Below are 13,041 nucleotides of genomic sequence, written 5' to 3'. Positions count from 1 at the left end.
AAATAAATAAACAATCTTCTCAAACGTAAAGATTCATGTCAGACATAGACTTACTTATTTTGACTCAGAAACTGTACCAGGACTGTTGTAGCTAACTTTAGCTCTGGATTCTGGAGACATGTTTTACATGGCAGTAATACCGCAGGCCGGAAGTGCTGCGGTAAAACAGTCTCTTCATCTCCGCATTACTGCTACCTACCAGGCTAGAGTGACTGCATCACTGTTACCAGTAGGCCAGAAACGGTAATACTTGGAAAGGTTTAACTAAAAGTTATTCCGTTAATGGATTAATATGTAGCTAGTGATATTATTTGTTATTTCAGGCATATTAAAAATGTGTAATAGAACAAAATTGTTTTCTTTATCCAGATAATTTGAACAGGATCTTCCTTTAGATGTCAGGAACAATATGTGGGAAGTTAGCAGCACCAGTCTTCTCTTAATGTTAAGAGGACAGGCATGATAACAGAAGAGCCCGGCGGTGAACTTTGAGAAAACGGTAGCTTAAATACTAAGACAGGGGTGGAAAATGACACAGGAACCAGATGAGCTAATCAGAGGAAATGCGGAAAGCAGGAAGCTGAGAGGGAGACTAATTTCCATAAATGGAGGTGAACTGAATTACAAACCATAGGGAAAGGATAAACGAACATCTAAGAGAAATCTATCCAATAACGCAAAACAACAGAACACATAAATAACATTAGAAACTAAACACAAAACCAAGAACCAATTATGCACAGATTCAATTATCATAAATAAGCAACAATAAAAATACTGAAAACAAACACAAAAGAAAACCCAAACACCTGGACATTGTGACAGAATGTTCATGTTTCCAGTGCTCAGCCGCTATTATAACTTCCTTAACAGCAGTTCTTTTTGTTTTGGCTTTTTAAATGTCAAGCTTTAGCGCAGAAAATCTTTTTCTGTCTCAATACCAACTCTTACCCTGGTTTAAGGAAGGAACAAGTTCCTTCCAGAGCTTGGGAAATGAATCCTAGTTTCCAGCGTTGTTCACAAAGGTTGTGAAGGCCCGTGATCTCATTTGGTCGTAAATGCATTCTACATGAAACAACGTGGTTGACTTCAGTTTGCAGTGGTGCTGGAAATAGCAATGAGAAATCAGAAATGCTAGTCGATGAGTAACATTCATAAACTATTTAAAACACTGTTTAGAAATTGAACTGGCAATACTAACATTTCTGATGGCAAGAATTATGGGATAATGTGATCGTGTTGGTTGAGATGTTTATAGTAAGTGTTTACAGTTGGTTTAAAATGGACAGCACTACTGATTGAGAGGATGATTCTTTAAATGTTTACACTATTCCTTAGTGTTACATTTGACTAATGTACTGCAATCTTGGATTGGTAATCTGGAAGACTTTCTCCCCACTGAACTGCCCTCTCTGTGATGCTTAGCTTGAAAGTGTGAACAGCCCACAAGACAAAAATATAAGACTTCAGTAAAGCAATTTTACTTATTGATCTTGTTTTACTGTCATAAAGAAACATGAAATCTGCACGATCAGGGTTAGAAGGGAAATTCCTGTTAGCTAGCAATAGGACAGCAAAACCGCCTTTGCTCAGCAAAACGTGAGGGTACGCCTGTAAAAACTGGGGCATTCGACAGCCCTGACATTCACCAGACTGCACTGCTGCCCTCTGAGCCAAAAAAAAAAAACTGATTTAAAAAAAAAAAGCACAACCTGCAAGAATAGAGGCGTGCAGAATTGGTTTAATTGGTGGGTTCTGAGCCTGTTTGCGTGTCAGGAAGAGCTGTTGTTTACAGTCTGTTTGGATTTTACATTATGCCATGATGCTGCCAATCACACCAGAAGAAAAGAAAAAGAAAAAAAAAGATTTTTATTCACTCACTTTTTTATACGAGCCTTTAGCCTTTATGAGACTTAGTTGTGTTTTTCATTTTAATCAGTCCATTTCAATAAAGTGCCCAAAAGGAGAATGAGGGAGAAAATAATCCACAGTCTAGATCATACCGTACAGTGAGCAGCTGCTTTTGTTGGGAAGTGAGTCATGCTTTAGATTTTCCTGTGTTTTGGAGTGCAGACACTTACTTGGAAAATATCATGGACACACCCTAAAAACAAACAGCAATGACCCTGTATATTGATATCACCGGCTTTACACAACCACAACCCTCCTACGCCCTCTTTTTTATTTACACAACTCATCTAATAGAGATGCATCTGTCCTGAGGTGTGTTGAGCCAGGATCACAACTTTATTTATGTTTCATTTCATGACACTGTTGGTTGCTGGCATGATGCTTCAGATTTATTCGGTTGCCGATGCTAAGGGGTCCATACATTCAGGATGGGCTGGAAAAGAACCACGAGACGACTCTGGCAGCCTTCTATTGATAACCATTGAGCTGAGCATTAATTAATATGGTAATGATGTGTGAAGGTTCATTAACGAGCCGCCACAGAAGTAGCCACAGATACAGTATTAGGCCTGCTTAGAGTAATTAATGGAATAACTTTACTTAGTGGTAAATATTCATGGGCCCTCATGGTTTTTGTCTGCTCCGTGTGAAGAGAGAGGCCGGCCTGTCCATTAGAGGAGCTGAAGAGCTGTCCACAGTGAATGCAGGCTTTTTGTTGGGATCGGGTACATTTCAGTGGAGGGGTATTAATTCATATTTTGAGCATGCAATCTTTTAACAAAGCCAAAGGCACTGATAACATACCTGGGACTAGAGAGCATATTGTGAAGCTGTGACCCCTTCAGCAAATAGGCAAGTCCACTTCACAGGTTTGTGGACAGAATACAATGAATCTCTATTCATGCTCAGATGTAGCCACAGCACTTCATTACCATAGAAAATAAAAAAACCCTCCTGATTGTACATGTCCTCTCAAAATAGGCAGTTTGGATGTGTTTTCCCCCTGCTGCTACATTGACACTTGTGGTATTTTACATAAAGAATAGAAACCTGTATTTGGATGATCTGATCTTGAAAGTATCACGCTAATGGCTGGATATTTGTTGTGTCGTTACTGCTACGAGATGTTTCTTTGTCAAAAGTCACTTGCTTTTCTATTTTCCACTTTGTTTAACACAGCAGAAATACAATATTAGCTCCAGGCCTTACAAGAAAAGCTTGCAAAATGCTCCTTAGCTTCCTTTGTCGTTTGAAATTGTTGCATTTGAATCATATTCCTAGCTCAGGCCTCTTACTGAGCATGCACATAACCCACCTAGGAGGGTAATTATCTCAACCAGGAGTTGTTCTATTGCCTAAAATTTCAATGCGGGAGTGTGTGATGGGCTTGGTTTTCCCAGCCGGGTGAAGCAGCGTGTGCTTGTTTATCCTCACCCTGCGATCCCTGCACCCCCACTGCTCTAAATGGCAATATTACCGCCTTGTGCTGTTTGAAACGGAGACAATTATCTGTTTAGGTATTACAAGATGGGCGTTATATTACAAGGAGAAAAGGCGTAGAGCTGCTATCAGGATCCTGTTGTTGCCTTTTTCTCACCAATTCAACTGCTCCATCATTAAAATGATGGAACATTTATCTAAATGGATGTTATGCATTGGGTAAACTCATTTAGCTCCCGGGGCTCTTTCAGGTGATGGGAATTAATGATGTTTAGTAGTTTGAAGCTGAAAATATCTGTCATTTGTCACCACTCGCCATTGATTTACGATTCCATTGATGATACGTTAATTGTAGTGTAATGAATCACAATAATAGGGTAGTTATGTGGGAATGGTCCATTTTTGCTGATTGTTCCACCCTCAGTAGAGGGTCATGTTTTCAACAAGGGCATTCAACTCATAATTAAAGGTTCCATCCAGTGACGTATTATTTCACTCCCAAATGTACATGAACTAAAGCACACAGATGGCTGATGAAGAATAAAGTTCTGATGCAGGTTTTCAGAAAATGCAAAGTTTTTAAAAAGTAAGAAAACAACTGCTAATTCTGCTTAATATATAAATAAATAAATATATATATATATATATATATATATATATATATATATATATATATATATATATATATATATATATATATATATATATTAAGCAGATGCGTCAGTTCACAGGAATTAGTAAGCATTGTGGCAGATGAACAATTTCTGACACGTTTCAACATAGATTCATCAACAACTGAATTGCATTTTGGCTGCAAGAACATCAACCTTATTTGAGACAGAGTTTGACCCCAATGAACCTCAAGCCATGACAAACACTGTAGTGGGTGGTGACACGAGAACAATCATCGCTTTCAGAACTGTAACCAGCAGGATTTTAGTTTATGGTTTCCGTTTGAACGCATCAGCTCCACCGTGTAGTGTTTACTACAACATGGATGGAAACTGCAGCTGAAGCTCTATGATAATGAAATCTGCTCATTCAAACCTGTCCCGGTTCTCTTCACAACCATCTTCTGTGTGTTTTCTTTAGACATGCACTGATCAGATTTGCTGGACTATTTCTGATCTGATTTTTGCTGATATTTTTTTTAGCAGGTATCAATTTATCATTTAGAACTATAACTAAAATAGATGTGGACAGAGTATTCAGTTTTCTATTTTTTTTGGCTTGAGCATTAATTTATTATTAGAGGCGCTATCACACCTCCTAAATGAAAGAGAATCACTGTTCTGAGGAGGTTTATTAATGTAAACAAAATAATTACAAGCTTTTTCATCCTTCAGCAGCCATTAACACAATTAGCATTACCAAAACAAGCATCTTGTATTTCCTTGAGAATGTAATTATTTAATTACCTTAGCTGTAATATTTTGTGAAAAGCTGCTAATGTTTCTAGAATATTTATTGACTGTTAGAAAGTTCACAAATATTAAGCAGGACATGTTTGCTGTAATACATTGAGCTTCTTGTTATCTCATGATAGTTTTGCTCTCTCTCACTCTTTCACAGCCTGATTGATGCACAGACATGTCTAGAGAAAACAATGTTTTTCTTTCAAATAGCTTTTTACAACTCATTGCTGATTTCCTGTTAAACAGGTCATTAATGCTGAAAATTGCTATGTTTTGATCAGCACAACTGCACAGCATATGAGCTTAGATACGGTGTGTTCCCCGATCGCAAAAAGGTCGGATCTTTGAGTTTCTCACCAACCAGCCACGTTCCGCTCAAGCTGAAGGTTCCACCAGCAGCTGATTTCTCTGTCCATCTTGAGTTTGATTGTGGTCAAATTTTCTGAAATCGTTGCAGTTATCACCAATGATTTGCTACAGCTGAAAAAAAAATACAATGGAATTTTAAAACTGGGGACCTGATTAACAGCTTAGAGGAAAACTAAAAGACAACTTTAGATGTATGTATTTAAAAGAACTCTGATCAGTAGCCCTATTCCTCGTGATGTCATCAGAGGCATGTGTTTTTGGGACCGAAGGTTTGATCTCGCTTAAGGAACAAATTAGCAAAACCAATAGAACAACCGACTATGATGTTAGGTAACAAACTGTATCTGAAGAGAGGTTGATGGTTTTACAGAAAGGTGCGACTGTTAGCTTTAAAGCTGAAACTGGGCAGTTTGTGCTGTGGTGTTTTTTTTTCTTTTTTTATTATTTCTCTTCGCTCTGCTTTAGATAAACCCTTGACCACAATTTTGACTGCCAAATGTAAACGACAAAAAAGACCAGCGAGAGAAAGAAGGTTTTTTTTTCTCTTTCATATTTGGATATGCTTTAATGCTTTCATTCAAATTCACAAGTGATAGAGCCCCACAGTCACTTCTCAGTTTACCATAAAAATAAGGTTTTGTTTCCTTCTCTCTTTTTCCCCCGCTTTACCTGGGTTGAGTGCTCTTTTTGGGAAACTCGGTGCATGCAGATCAGGGCCACCCATGGGAGTTGACTCAGGGAGAAGCAGGTAAAGATAGAGGGTGTTTACACCAGGAGGGGCGGAGGGGGCAAGAGGAGCATCCGCTAATATGAAACGTTTTTGTCTTGCAAATAAAGCATTCAGTCACAGACAGGCTCATTGTTCATGCGTTATCATCAGTGGGTGTAGTTTTAGCTAACTGACAGATGGGAATGCGAGGATGTGTCGCGCCGGGACTGTAGGCTCCGGGAAGATAAGCGAAAGGTGCCTCCTGCCCCGCTCAGACCTCAGGTGGTAGCTCTCATGTTCTTCGCCGCTGAGGCAGCTACAGTGACTGGTACAGGGAAAGCAAACAGCCCAGGAATGCCGAGAATTGATTTCTGCTGATGATTTCTCAGAACATATTAGACAGGTTGTGCACGTAGCGTAGTCTAATCGATACCAACCGGTGGCCTCGTTGGTCCTCTTTAGCGCGTGCTCATGCACTCGGTGTTTCTGCTTTGTAAGTGCTGATGACAAACATTATTGTTGTTAATTATTTCCTAACTATAAATAATTCTCCATTTTTCTGTCTGCAGGGTGAGGAGGCTGTTTTACTACCGCTGGAACTGGAGATTGCTTTGAATAAGCAAGTCCTTGGAGAAGGTAAACACACAATCATTCACCAGACTGCAGCCTCCGCATGTATTTGTGTGAATGCTCCATTGAATTGGCTTAATAATTAACTAAAGCGCTGTGTGGTTTTCTTGTTTGTGTGCTGTATTTTGCGTGTGTTTGTGGGGGGGAGATCAGTGGGGTGGGGTGGGGGGGGGGGTATCAGGGGATCTAACAGGTGCACCCTGTCGGTGCTGTGACAAGCCGCCGTTCTGAAACCAGCATGGTGAGTAGTAAAGGGACAGGGGTTAGTCTTCTCATGGGTTGTCTTATGGGAGCTTGACTTCACACAGAGGAAGGAGTAACGGGAACGTGGACAGCTGCTTAGTTTGGAGAAGTTAGAAGTATGTTCACTCCCTGTTAACAAAACAAGGAGGAATGCTGTGGGGCTCACGCTGTGGTTGCAGTTGGCAGCTTTGCCATTCTGGTTGATGTGTCCTGTTTAGTCTTCATACCAGTCTTCGTCTTATGGTTGGGGGGGGGGGGGTTAGATTATCAGCTGAGCTGCAGAGGAACTTTGGGGGAAGTGATCTGTGTGGAGTTGATGCTTCAGGATCTCTTCATCAGAGGATCAGAGGAGGGATGTCTCTCTTGAGTCATCTTTTTCAGTGTGAATAATTTTTACAGTCAGTTTGCTGTCACTTGTATCTATTAACAACCGAGTTATGGAAATACATTTGAAATAGTGTTTTTTGTTTTTGGAGCTATTAAATAAAATTGTAATCACAACTCAGCAACCCGGTACCTTTTTCCCCCCTTGTCTGAAATTAGTATTTGAGTTTAAAATGAAAACCTGGTTTTCATTTACTAGATCTGAGTGATGGAGGTAATAGTTTGCTTTTTAGTTTACATTTTAGGCATAGCATTGTTGATATTTGGTATTCTTCTGAATTTTAGTAGTAATTTTATATAATTACTTAATCCTAATACCCAAAAGAGACTGTGAAAATGAATTTTAGTACAGGTCAAACATTTGGGAGCAACTTCAAGCTTTTGTTCCCAAATTATTTAAGACCAATCTGGATATTTGGATTTGTTTACCGCACAATCAGACTTTGCTGTCACTGACCTGCATCATTTTATTTAATTTACCTTTAGGTATACAATGATGTTACCAGATAAGTGCTGAATAAATGACAACTAAATAAACTAAGGGCTTTCTTCTAGACTCAAGGAGATTTTCAAAAGTCCCAACTTTTGTTCAAAAGTAAAATAAATAAATCCTTGTTTGCATGTCGTATAAATATAGAGGAAAAACTGTAGTAATATAATTTCAAGCAGCTGATCGACAACGTTCATCGTGGGGTAAAAGACGTCACTTCATAGAAACAAAGAAAAACCAAATACCTGATGATTATATTTAACATGTCTTCGAATGAGTGATTCTTATTAGATTAGATTAGATTCAACTTTATTGTCATTACACAGGTACAGGTACAAGGCAACGAAATGCAGTTTAGATCTAACCAGAAGTGCAATAGCAGCAAGTGCAGGATAAACAATGGTTCCATATGTACAGGACATGGGTTTTTACTGAATAAATATAGAGATGAATACTATTATAAACAGAATTTTACTGATAGATTTGTCCTATGAATATAATATATAGATAACTAGTATTGTGAAATAAATTTACATCTGGATATGTACCGCATATAATATACAGGTGGATATTACTATAAATAGAGTTTTACAGAAATGTACAAAAGCATGATATACAGATGATTGTTATTATAACAGTTTAAATGTACGAATGAATGAATATATGTACAGATGGCTATTACTATAGGCAGATATATTATATGATTATATGGTAATCATGTTTATAGATTTATTTGCTAAGGGTAGCAATGAAAGTATGATCGAGTCAAACCTGTGGCCCGTAGAGGACTTCCTATGAACTGTTTTATTGTTTTTTACTAAACAACTTCTCAGTAGAAGTGGTAGGTAACTGATCAGATATCAGTTTGTTTCTGGATACTGTTTTCTCCCCTCAGATGTGGTTTTCCATATCAGGATATAACTACAATTGTTTCAGAAAAACTAAATGTGGTGGAAAAATCATTACAGCGATCTAGATCAGTGGATGCATTATTTTATCCTCTGCTTCTCAATCTGTAATAGAAGAGCACAAAACAAACTTAGTGAAGAAGGTCCTTATTGCAGTAATTTGCAGAATGGCTCTTGCACCTGGTTTAGTCCTCCATTTATTTAGTGTAAAAATAAAAATGATGCTGGGAAGCTTGATTGGCTTTTTACTTTATTCTTCCTCTCCAGCTGGCTCTAGCAAATCCACCCTTGTGTTTTCCTTTTCAAATTGTTGGTATTAAGGAAGCTAGAGAGCCTTGGAAGTGGCAGATTTCACATTGGTTGGTGGAGCTTCTCTGCAGGGCATTCTCCACACACCCAGGTTAGCTCCACTGGGGCCCCTCAGCTTCATGCTCCAGATGAAAGATCAGCGCTGAAATCTTCCAAACGATCGTGTAATTAATGTTAATGTGGCCAAATCAGCTTAATTATTGACACAAGCGTCCAATGTGATTTTGATTGCGTTGCTTGTGCAGAAATCCCCACGGCAGCTTATGGGATTAATGCGTCTTGTTGTGAAAAGCTCCTTTAAAGTGCAGTAGAGTCAAGCGGGGCTAGTGTGTGGAAACACGTATGGGCTTTGCTCTCCATATGGATGAAGCAGACTTCAGAAAGGAGAACCAAGGGATTTCAGATGCAGGGTTAAAGCAGCCTGACGAAAGTTTTGATTCCGAAATGTGGAGCGTTTATCGTAGTAGCAGCGTATCTGTGATAGAGATGCCTCTGATGTGATTCAGCCTCGGTGGCATCCTGCTTTCAACCGCAAGGCGGTCCTCAGGCGTCCGGAGAGGCTGAATTTATCTTATGTGCTTTAAAATATTATTATAGCAGTCAACTTTATTTAGCTTTTATAAATTTATATAAACAAAACAACCCATTATGCAAGTTAAGTATGGGCCGGTGTAGTCTGATAACCTAACAACAAATTAGGTCTCAATATTTAGAGGGAAACATTTTAAACAAAAATTATTTATTAAATACTTGTTGAATTTAAAGCATAAAAACAACAATTATTCCTACTGCCGTTAAAATAATATGAAATCTTATTAACACAGCATTATCGACATTATTGATGTCACCTTTTTTTTGGTTATTTTTATTTTGACTCATAGCCCTTTATACAGTAACAAGCAACTAAATAGGAGTGGCAGATTGGGCTCTTTACTTTCCACAACATGAATGGCCTTCTTTTTTTACCAGCATCCTTTTTTCTCAAGCAGCCAGTTTGTCTTTGTTTGTGGAGCAAAAGTTTAGCTGGCGTTAGTCAGCCAGCTGGTCTGCAATGCACAGCAACGGGTCACCTCGGCGTTTCTGTTGATTACTTTTTTTAATCCAAATATTTGAGTTATTTCTGGGTTTTCTGCAAAAGAAATACACAGAACTAAAAGTTAAACCCACCCTCCACAGAGAGGAGATTTAAAAAGTAGTTAATTACCACACGGGGAGTAGTAAATGTGCACAAAGTGACTTCTTAATAAACTGAAACATATAAGAAACTGAAGACATCTGTTCTGACTGGTCCGGACGGCTGCGTGTCTCACTATGATCCTGCACTGCAGACAGTCAAGCCCAAACAAATTGAATCGCATCAAATACTTGAGTCAAACATTTAAATAATATGGCAACAACAACAAAAACATAGATCTGCTCAAACTTGCTCTGTTTCCTAATAGAACCACCAGTCTTTTTAACACTGATTTGAAACTGTACATTTTTAAAACACTCTGGAGTTTGGCCTGATATTGTCAGTACTTGCTATGTTTTGTGCTGCTTTATTTCTGAATGTTGAAGCTCCTTTGTCTAATCTACTTTTTATGGAAGTGTTATGAATAAACAAGTGGCTGCGCGATCCGGACCCTCAGAAAGGTCGCGTTCAGATTTATGCGGGGATGAAAATAGGGCCTCCGTAATAGTTCCCCTCACTGCATTTATTGCTTACTTTAAAAAAGTCATTTCTTTATATCAGCATCAAGCTGAAAATTGCCATGTATTAGTATTAGGCTTGGTAAGCCTCTAATTCTGTGGCATTTACAGCCGGCTGTGTTTCCATGCATTTATAACACTTTGATTCTTAAGAGCTCTTTTAATCGCTTATGCCTAGCTCGGAACATAATAAACAACTCGCTGTAGCGAAAGTGCCACATGGGGGAGATTTCCAGCAGGAGAGTTAAATGCTTCTGTCACTGGCAGTTTAGTCGCTGTGTTTTTCATGCACTGTAAGTACCGTAATCTACTCTTTGAGCTTATCTGCTTTGGTTACAAACAGTGACAGGCGGAATAGACGCAGGGCGGCATGAAAATGAAAAATTATCGTCCCTACAAGCACGGGACAATGGAGGCCGGTGCAAGAGGCACAAAGCAGCGCTGTTGCTTCTTCTGCCTTTTTCCTGTTGATTGAGATCACAGGATGTGTCAGAGTATACTAAACACCCTCACCTGGCCACCGTCTGCTCTCCCTATCTGATGCTGCGCTCCCATGGCTGCATCAGCTGCTATCAGGACCCACTCTGGCAGATCGCCCAGCTCTGGATTGTCTGACTAAACAGGCTGCACATTTAAATGCATGCCTAATGCCGAATACAGTATGTTACACAACTGGGCATCCTTCTGTTGCACCCCTCACGTGAATGATGCCCTCTGATGAGGCGGGTGGAAACGGCCTGATAATGCCATTGCAGATATATGAGCTCAGACTTACTTAAACTACCTTCTGGGTGAAGAAACACCCGCATGTGTCAAGTTTCAATCTATTTTTCTATCAGTGACAAACAGGCACGTCTTTTCCTGGTCAGGAGCGTATTGACAAGTTCATACAGTGTGGTCTGGCTTTGATAGTGTCCGTCAGCTACCAGGTGCAGACGGCTAACGTGACAGAGATGCGGCGCGAGATTGACTGAAGTGACAAAAGTAAGCAAACTCCGTCTGCAGATGAGCTTTCTTGCAGCGTGATGAAAAGAATATCACAAAAAGGAATATATATATATATATATATATATATATATATATATATACTGTAAGGAAAAATAAAACAAAATTTCGAAGAATTCCAAAACAAATGTGTCAGCTTTTATTTACAGTTTGATGCAAAATTATATGCTCAAGAACTTTATCTCAATAATTTATGGAGAAACATTTATTAGTCTTGAAGCGATACAACTCTTTGTACAACCAGCTTGTCACATTTCACCGATGCTATTCTGACAATCTTATCATTTGAAATAAGTTTCAAAGCTGAAAAGCCTTGCATCCCCTTTACTCTGATACTACTAAATAAAATCAGGTGCAACCAATGGCTTTCGAAACTTAACTAATGAGCATCTAGAGTCCACCTTTGTCCAATTTTATCTCCATGCTGGAATGGATGCGAAACACTGTGGTTTAAAAACTGTACCACTATCATTAATGAAACATGGTGCTGGTAGCATGGTGCTGGAGGGGGGGCGGGGGGGGGGGGGGGGGGGGGGTCCTTCAGCATGACTGTGCAGGTTGCCAGAGTTTCTGGGAAGTGTGATACAGCTAAATACAAGGGAGTCCTGAAAGCAACAATCTGTTGGAAGCTGCAAAAACATTTGATTCTGAGGCAAAGGTTCATGCCCCCCCAATCGGACAACTCCCCTAATCCAGCCAGAGTTTTTAAGAACAATGGCCCAGTCAAAGTCTAGGTTTAAATCCAAACCAGAATCTATGGCAACACTTGAATATTTACAGACGCTCTCCATTAGCTCCAGTCTTTTATGATTTGCAAATGTGTGTTTTAGATTGATCTCCTTTAACTTTTATAAGTCGCTTCTTATCCTTCTGTCTCCTCTATCGTCTGTATTGTTTGTGTGATTATGTGATGGCTGCTACTATTACTTGCTGCAAACAAACTTCCCCAGGGCAATTCGAAGGGGGGGGCTGAATCCGAAAGGACGCCACACTTTTTAAATTTAGATGCTACTTTGTGGTTGTCTATCGCTTAAAATCCTAAGAAAATACATTGAATGTTGTGAAGAGACAAAAATATGGAAGCATAAAGGGGGTCTGCAGTTTACTCTATATACTGTACGTTTTAAGACATAGTCAGAGAGTTCTTGCTGTTTTGTGACGGTTTAAGGAAGTTTCCTACACGCTTCCACCATTCTGATTGCCGTACTCTGACTTCGTTGCAACTCACTTCGTGTCATGCTAAATATGAGTCTGGGACTCCTTTTTCCTTCTCTGTTTATTTTAGAAAACAAATCCCTTTTAGGGATAAAGCACCTGATGGGGACTGCTTAATGGAATGGCTTCAGCCCCGCGCAAATAAACAGCTTGCGTTTTTTGGTGCGAGATTAGGAATGAGGCTGAGAGGGAGAGCGGGAGCTGGAGGAGAGGTGGCTGAAAACCAAACAAAGGAAGTCAACATGTGGAGAGGACCTAAGTGGAGGAGTCTGCGTTCTGCTTTAGTGGACAGTGAGGAATTATTCATTTTCCAGCTTTGCG

At 39.4% G+C, this 13,041-nt stretch overlaps 1 protein-coding gene across 6 annotated transcripts in view; it reads left to right on the top strand.

Moving 5' to 3' along the window:
• The window catches only part of foxp1b (forkhead box P1b), a 222,015-nt gene that overhangs the window by 69,831 nt on the left and 139,143 nt on the right, over window positions 1-13,041 (top strand). For all 6 annotated transcript variants that reach the window (XM_036124578.1, XM_036124581.1, XM_036124579.1 and 3 more), the window contains one exon: window positions 6,414-6,480. The gene's annotated coding sequence lies outside the window, so the exon portion shown is untranslated. The remainder of the gene's footprint in view (window positions 1-6,413; window positions 6,481-13,041) is intronic.

Source organism: Fundulus heteroclitus, chromosome 20, assembly GCF_011125445.2.
Source record: "Fundulus heteroclitus isolate FHET01 chromosome 20, MU-UCD_Fhet_4.1, whole genome shotgun sequence".
In the NCBI taxonomy this organism is placed as follows: domain Eukaryota; kingdom Metazoa; phylum Chordata; class Actinopteri; order Cyprinodontiformes; family Fundulidae; genus Fundulus; species Fundulus heteroclitus.
This window is presented reverse-complemented; position numbering and strand designations above follow the sequence as displayed.